The sequence below is a fragment of the Saccopteryx leptura genome, chromosome 1, assembly GCF_036850995.1.
Source record: "Saccopteryx leptura isolate mSacLep1 chromosome 1, mSacLep1_pri_phased_curated, whole genome shotgun sequence".
Classification (NCBI taxonomy): Eukaryota; Metazoa; Chordata; class Mammalia; order Chiroptera; family Emballonuridae; genus Saccopteryx; species Saccopteryx leptura.
The window spans coordinates 93,911,386-93,919,222 of NC_089503.1; the positions used below are offsets into that span (position 1 = coordinate 93,911,386).

The window sequence follows — 7,837 nt, forward strand, 5'->3', positions numbered from 1 at the left end:
GATTATAAGCTTTTTTGTTTTGAGAGAGAGAGAGAGAGGGAAGGGGAGAGAGAGAGATGAGAAGCCTCAGCTCATAGTTGCATTACTTCTTTAGTTGTTCATTGATTGCTTCTCACATGTGCCTTGACTGGGGGGCTTATGCTGAGCCAGTGGCCCCTTGCTCAAGCCAGCAACCTCTGGGATGAAGCCAGTGACCTTGGGATTATGTTGATGATCCCATGCTCAAGCCAGTGACCCTGTACTGAAGCTGGCAAGCCTGCACTCACACTTGTGACCTCGGGATTTTAAACCTGGGTCCTCAGAGTCCCAGGTCAATGCTCTATCCACTGCACCACCACCAGTCAGGCAAAGATTAAAAGTATTACTCAAATCTTATAATTCCAAGATGCTCATTTTTTCCCACACTTAATATCTTTGAAATCAGATACATCACATAGTGCATGATGTCTTATAGCTACTGTCTGGAAGACAACAGTCACGACATCAGTTGTTATTGCTGCTTGTAAGCAAACCTGGTTGTTACTATGCTGTCATGAAAGTGGCAGCATCAAGGCATCATTTAGAAGAAAGTCCTAGAAGCAATGATGGAGGCATCTTTTTTTTTTTTATAATAATTTTATTTTTTTAATGGGGTGACATCAATAAATCAGGATACATATATTCAAAGATAACATGTCCAGGTTATCTTGTCGTTCAATTATGTTGCATACCCATCACCCAAAGTCAAATTGTCCTCTGTCACCTTCTATCTTGTTTTCTTTGTGCCCCTCCTCCTCCCCCTTTCCCTCTCCCATTCCCCCCTCCCCCCCATAACCACCACACTCTTATCAATGTCTCTTAGTTTCACTTTTATGTCCCATCTACGTATAGAATAATGCAGTTCCTGGTTTTTTCTGATTTACTTATTTCACTTTGTATCATGTTATCAAGATCCCACCATTTTGCTGTAAATGTTCCGATGTCATCATTTCTTATGGCTGAGTAGTATTCCATAGTGTATATGTGCCACATCTTCTTTATCCAGTCATCTATTGACAGGATTTTTGGTTGTTTCCATGTCCTGGCCACTGTGAACAATGCTGCAATAAACATGGGGCTGCATGTGTCTTTACGTATCAATGTTTCTGAGTTTTTGGGGTATATACCCAGTAGAGGGATTGCTGGGTCATAAGGTAGTTCTATTTTCAGTTTTTTGAGGAACCACCATACTTTCTTCCATAATGGTTGTACTACTTTACATTCCCACCAACAGTGTATGAGGGTTCCTTTTTCTCCACAGTCTCTCCAACATTTGCTATTACCTGTCTTGTTAATAATAGATAATCTAACAGGTGTGAGGTAGTATCTCATTGCCGTTTTGATTTGCATTTCTCTAATAGCTAAAGAAGATGAGCATCTTTTCATATATCTGTTGGCCATTTGTATTTCTTCCTGGGAGAAGTGTCTGTTCATATCCTCTTCCCATTTTTTTATTGGATTGTTTGTTTGTTTGTTGTTGAGTTTTATGAGTTCTTTGTATATTTTGGATATTAGGCCCTTATCTGAGCTGTTGTTTGAAAATATCATTTCCCATTTAGTTGGCTTTCTGTTTATTTTGTTATCAGTTTCTCTTGCTGAGCAAAAACTTCTTAGTCTGATGTAGTACCATTCATTAATTTTTAGAGGGGGGCATCTTTTAAGAAATAAGAATTATCAATGCTCTTAATGGCATAGAGGTCAACATTGTGTAGAAAAATAGAGACATCAATGACGCTGGGTCAAAAAGTGATTCAAAGGGGTTTCTCTATGTAAAATTTGAGGAATACATTAAGTAATTTATTTTGCTAAGTTTTTCTTTTTATCTAAGCATCAGGGTGATATGGTTAAATCTAAATATATTTAAAGTTCTTTAAAGAAATATGAAATAAAATTCTACATTATAAGAAAACATTGTGTCTAATCAGCAGTGTTTTTTTGTGCATGAAAGAAAGATGAATCTTACAATATACAGAATATTAGGTTCCATGAAATATAATATGCTCCTTTTCCTGTCAATAAGGAAATGATATTTAATAATATTAAGTTTCTTGCTTAAGTTCACACAACTAAAGGAACTAATATGTAACCCTAGTTGTCTCTAATTCTAAAACCTTTTCTTATTTCCTACTAAAATTTATGGTCTTTCTTAAAAATCATAGACTTGTTTGTTTTTTTTCACTAACACTTCATGTCTCTAGAAATGAAACATTTATTTCTTATCTTTCTAGGTTCTTTTTACAGTGTGATGCATGAATTCAATAAATTTATTAATTACTTTTGACTTTGGAGAAGCAAAATCTGACTTTCTGTTTCTAATTTTACTAAAGCTTTCAAAACATTTTAAAATTTAATAGAAGAGTGAACATTTATGGAGCTCTAGTTACATTATCCACTGTATTTGTGAGGTAGGCTTTATTACCCCCACTTTAAGGATGAAGAAACTGAGTCTCATAACTCATTTAAGGACATACCAAAAACATACTGACAGTAAGTGGCAAAGCTAAGACTTTGAATTCGTTTGACTATGAGTATGGATTTCTCTTCTCAATACATAAAAAGCAATAAAATATATTAAGTTTTTAATATTAGGTACTATTGAACTAAAGTTACAATCGTCTGGAGTGTAATTAAATAATGCATATATATTCCTTACATATACTTCCTTTATATTGTAATGTTTGGTATTAAATAGAAGTGCTGCTTCTTCTCAGGCAACTTGAGCCAGACATAAAGTTACCCCAGTTACTAACTCCTCAGGTAGGGTGCATGTATTAATGTTGCATTAGGTTTTTTAGCATCCCAGCTTCCAATAGCAATTGTACAATTTCTCCCTGTGCTCCAATTAGATACATTAGAGATACCCAGGACAATGAGCCCTTAAAGCAGTGGTAGGATTCAGCCAGTTTGCACTGGTTCAGCAGGACCGATACCTAATTTTTTGTTGAGGTCTATGAACCAGTTGTTAAAATGGCACTTGTAATCAGGGTTCTTTCTAAGGTGGGTGCCTGGGCAGCCACCCAATGTGGAAATCATAAATTTACATTCCTTACTTTTTTAATGTTCATCTGTGCAATAGCATATTTTAAGTGCCTGTAGAATTCTGTCTATAGGTGAAAAAAATTGCAAGTGAGGATGCCAATCAAGAGCAATATGGCAGGGCATGTAGGAGAAGTGCCTATCTACTTCTCCACCCTCCCCCACTCTCCTTTCTCTTTGTCTCTCTCTTCCCCTCCATTGGAGCAAAGTTGGCCTGAGCACTGAGGATGGCTCCATGGCCTCTGCCTCAGGCACTAGAATGGCTCCAGTCACAGTGGAGCAATGCCGCAGATGGGCAGAGCATTGCCCCCTGGTGGGCTTGCCAGGTGGATCCTGATTGGGAGCATGTGGGAGTCTGTTGTGACCCACGTGACAAGTATATTCCAGGGTCTCGAGCAGGAATGGTACAAAATTAAATGAAAATAGACAAAGAACTAAAAACATATAAAAGATGGGTTTCGAGAGGAAGCCACAGCTCCTGCCAGTAGTAAAATTACCACCCTGGCTGAGCCACAGAAAACATGGCCGCTGCCCTAGCTGCATCATTCTTTATTCTCTGACCAAGGTGGAAATTAGCAATTCAATGACGTTTCCAAGGCAACCAAAAACTCCACCACATGCAGAAAACCCTGCACCAATACCTACCATACACAACCTTATACAAAGAAGTAACTTCCTTCCAGTCCCTCCGGGGAACATGGGAGGTAGGACAAGTACTGAAGCACAGCTCCTTGCAACTCAATCAGGCAGATGAGGTGAGGAACTGGGCAGACTGTCAGCTTACAGTCAACTCCCAGAACCTCTGTCCCCCAGATATCCAAAACTCCAAAAATCCTGTTGGCTTTTTTGGTCCCCAACAGGAGTCTTTCTCTCTGTGTCCTCGCTTATCACTTCAGAAAAAGAAAAATACAAAAAACGGGAGCAATATAGAAATATCTTAGATAACAGTTTTACTATTTGTCAGATATTATTTAATATTTTTTCATTACTATTTTAAAACTCTTTCTTATAACGTAATTTAGTTTTATGTGCCTCTTTTCTTTTTTCTTTTTCTTTTTTTACAGAGACAGAGAGAGAGTCAGAGAGAGGGATAGATAGGGACAGACAGACAGGAACGGAGAGAGATGAGAAGCATCAATCATCAGTTTCTCGTTGCAACACCTTAGTTGTTCATTGATTGCTTTCTCATATGTGCCTTGATCGTGGGGCTACAGCAGACCGAGTAACCCCTTGCTTGAGCCAGTGACCTTGGGTCCAAGCTGGTGAGCTTTTGCTCAAACCAGATGAGCCCAGGCTCAAGCTGGCGTCCTCAGGGTCTCGAACCTGGGTCCTCCGCATCCTAGTCTGACGCTCTATCCTGGTCAGGCCCTCTTTTATTTTTCTTATTTAAGTATTAAATGTATAAAAAAATAAACTACCTTTCAGTATATCATTTTTAAAATATGATATTTAAAAATGACTTAAAACAGTCATTAGGGCCGAGAACCAGTTGTTAAATAATTTGAATCCTACCACTGCCTTAAAGGAACATGTTTAGAAATGTTGCGTCACTGCTAGTCCGTCAACTGTCATTCTCTCATGTTGACAGAGAAACAGGGTCAATCATTCATTCCACCCATATTTTTTCCCAGTTTTTTTTCAAGTTTTATATATTTATTCAGAAGGCAATTCAACTATAAAATGAAACATTTTTTAAATTATTATTTATTTATTTATTCATTTTAGAGAAGAGAGACAGAGAGAGAGAAGGGGGGAGGAGCAGGAAGCATCAACTCCCATATGTGCCTTGACCAGGCAAGCCCAGGGTTTTGAACCGGCGACCTCAGCGTTCCAGGTCGACACTTTATCCACTGCGCCACCACAGGTCAGGCTAAAATGAAACATTTTTAGCATTATGAAATACAATTTTTCCTGCAATTCTGTTTGTTACAATTTTTATAATCCTAAAGGGATTTTCTTAAAGTTTTTCAAGCATTTAGGCATTTTGCATGATCAGTAATGAAGATTGCTATAAAGTAGCAGTGATGATCATAACCCTCTTATAATCTAAAACAACAAAGATCTTTTTTGTACAGGCAGCTACAAAGTTATTAGATAGTAACTGTCCCTCTGAAAGAAACTGGTCATTTTTTCATTGATCAAGTAGTACATCCAACTGAGAACCTAGATAAAACTTTTTAAGATGGGTAGCATCATAAACCTTCCATTTACTTTGATCGATTCCCAAATATTCACTAAACGCTTTTTTTTGCCCCAAGGATAGAACTCTGAATTGTGAATTGGAACAAATACTGACACAGATCTATGTTTTTCAGGATTCTTTAAAGCAGGGGTCGGGAACCTATGGCTCGCGAGCCAGATGTGGCTCTTTTGATGGCTGCATCTGGCTCGCAGACAAATCTTTAATAAAAAAATAATAACGTTAAAATATAAAACATTCTCATGTATTACAATCCATTCATTTCCTACCACTCATGTTCATGGTTGTGGGTGGCTGGAACCAATCACAGCTGTCCTCTGGGCCAACACCAAATTTTTATTGGATAATGCCTAACATACGAGTCGTTGTATAGCTCTCACAGAATTACATTTTAAAATATGTGGCGTACATGGCTCTCTCAGCCAAAAAGATCCCCGAACCCTGCTTTAAAGCAAAAATCAGAGCTCTGTGGCCTTAGACAGAGTGGCCAAAAATAGACATCCTTTGAAGGTCCACTGGAAAATTTGCATTTGTGAGTTGGGGAAGTTCCTTCATTATATAAGAATACATTCTGTAGTTAGTTTTCTAAGAATCTTCATTGGTGTCCTCATAAAATGCAACACCAGTGCCAAAGTCTCAGGTCTTATCTATTGCAGCCATGAAGGCTGGTGTGTGGAGCAAGACAGCAAGGCCATGTTCTGAGGCAGCCTGCTGATAACCAGACTTTGCTATATAATTCTGTTCTGTCAAGTTGAACCAGAAAGCCAATATAATGCAAGACTTTTTTATTTCTGCCTTTGGTGTTAAGTACATAGCAAATTTTATTTTGCAGTTCAGTTTAACACCGTCATGTTAAAAAGCTTTCTGTAATCTCTCAAAGCTTTGTTGATAAAAATCTGTTTCAATGCCATTCTTTTCCTGTCCAACTGCTGCTTGCTTTTTGTGTGCACCAAAAGGTAGATGACCCCGTAGAGGCAGCAGTGGGAAGAGAAGAAGCAGTCAGGGGGTCTCAACATTTTCCCCAGTTTTACTGAGATATGACTGACATATAGCACTGTCTTAGTTTAAGGTGTACAACATAATGATTGATATAAGTATATATTGTGAAATGATTACTTCATTCTTCATCTTTTAATGAACATCTCAGGAACATGATGAGTTATTTAGTTACCATCTGAAGCAGCATGGAGACAAGACTTTTTTTAAAAAGTTGATAATTTACATTAATTTCTGAACTAGGATTTCAAAGAAGTTTGGTATATTAATTCTTGAACATGTTATTGTCAGAATAAGCTTTAAAAGCCTTTTAACTTACGGATTGAAAAATACTTTTCGCCCTGGCCGGTTGGCTTAGCGGTAGAGCGTCGGCCTAGCGTGCGGAGGACCCGGGTTCGATTCCCGGCCAGGGCACACAGGAGAAGCGCCCATTTACTTCTCCACCCCTCTGCCGCGCCTTCCTCTCTGTCTCTCTCTTCCCCTCCCGCAGCCAAGGCTCCATTGGAGCAAAGATGGCCTGGGCGCTGGGGATGGCTCTGTGGCCTCTGCCTCAGGCGCTAGAGTGGCTCTGGTCGCAACATGGCGACGCCCAGGATGGGCAGAGCATCGCCCCCTGGTGGGCAGAGCATCACCCCATGGTGGGCATGCCAGGTGGATCCCGGTCGGGCGCATGCGGGAGTCTGTCTGACTGTCTCTCCCTGTTTCCAGCTTCAGAAAAATGCAAATAAATAAATAAATAAATAAATAAATAAAAAAAAAAGAAAAATACTTTTCAAAAAAGTTTAAACAAGTGACAAGAAGATTGAACTGATCATATATAAAGTTTAATTATATAACTAGTAAAATTTAAGAAGCTACTGTAGTCAGATTTCATTACTCTGATAATGTTCAGTGAGATGTCAGATGAATTACTATTGTACCCAACAGGTTCACTGAAAACATGTATAGCTAAATGTGCTGATGAGTTTTGATTTTTAAGTTTCTATTTATTTAGCTTATCAGTCAGGCACTCTGATGACTAAAATAAAATTGGAAAGACATTACATGATAAGGAAGGAATGATCTTTTGTGCTCTATTCTTGCTCTACATAGATCCTTACAAAGCAGGGAGCTTTGAGTCAAATGACCAGGGTACAACATAGTAATTTATTCTGGCAAGGATGTGTATGCAAGTGTTATTTATTAGGCATCTCTCAAAATCAACAGGTAGCATGAGGAGAAGCCACTCTGACAGAAGTGTTGACAATAGCGTCAAAGCAGTTCAAGAAGTTTATACAAAGGACCTGCCGTAAAGCCAGCATGTCAAAGTTGAGAAATGCACAACAGTATTCTGAACACCCATTGTGTGGGAAACACTCTGTGGAAAGTCAAAATTGCTAAGGACGTTGACGGGTAGAGAAAGTTTAGTCGTGTTAAGGGCTACACGAAGAGGTTAAAAGGGCTTAAGAAAGACACATGGCTATTTCTTTCTTTCTTTCTTTCTTTCTTTCTTTCTTTCTTTCTTTCTTTCTTTCTTTCTTTCTTTCTTCTTTCTTTCTTCTTCTTCTTCTTCTTCTTCTTCTTCTTCTTCTTCTTCTTCTTCTTCTT

General features: G+C 38.6%; 1 pseudogene; it reads right to left on the reverse strand.

Moving 5' to 3' along the window:
* Nucleotides 1-5,021: 5,021 nt before the first annotated feature.
* On the reverse strand, nucleotides 5,022-6,165 carry LOC136388959 (S-formylglutathione hydrolase-like; annotated as a pseudogene).
* Nucleotides 6,166-7,837: the final 1,672 nt, after the last annotated feature.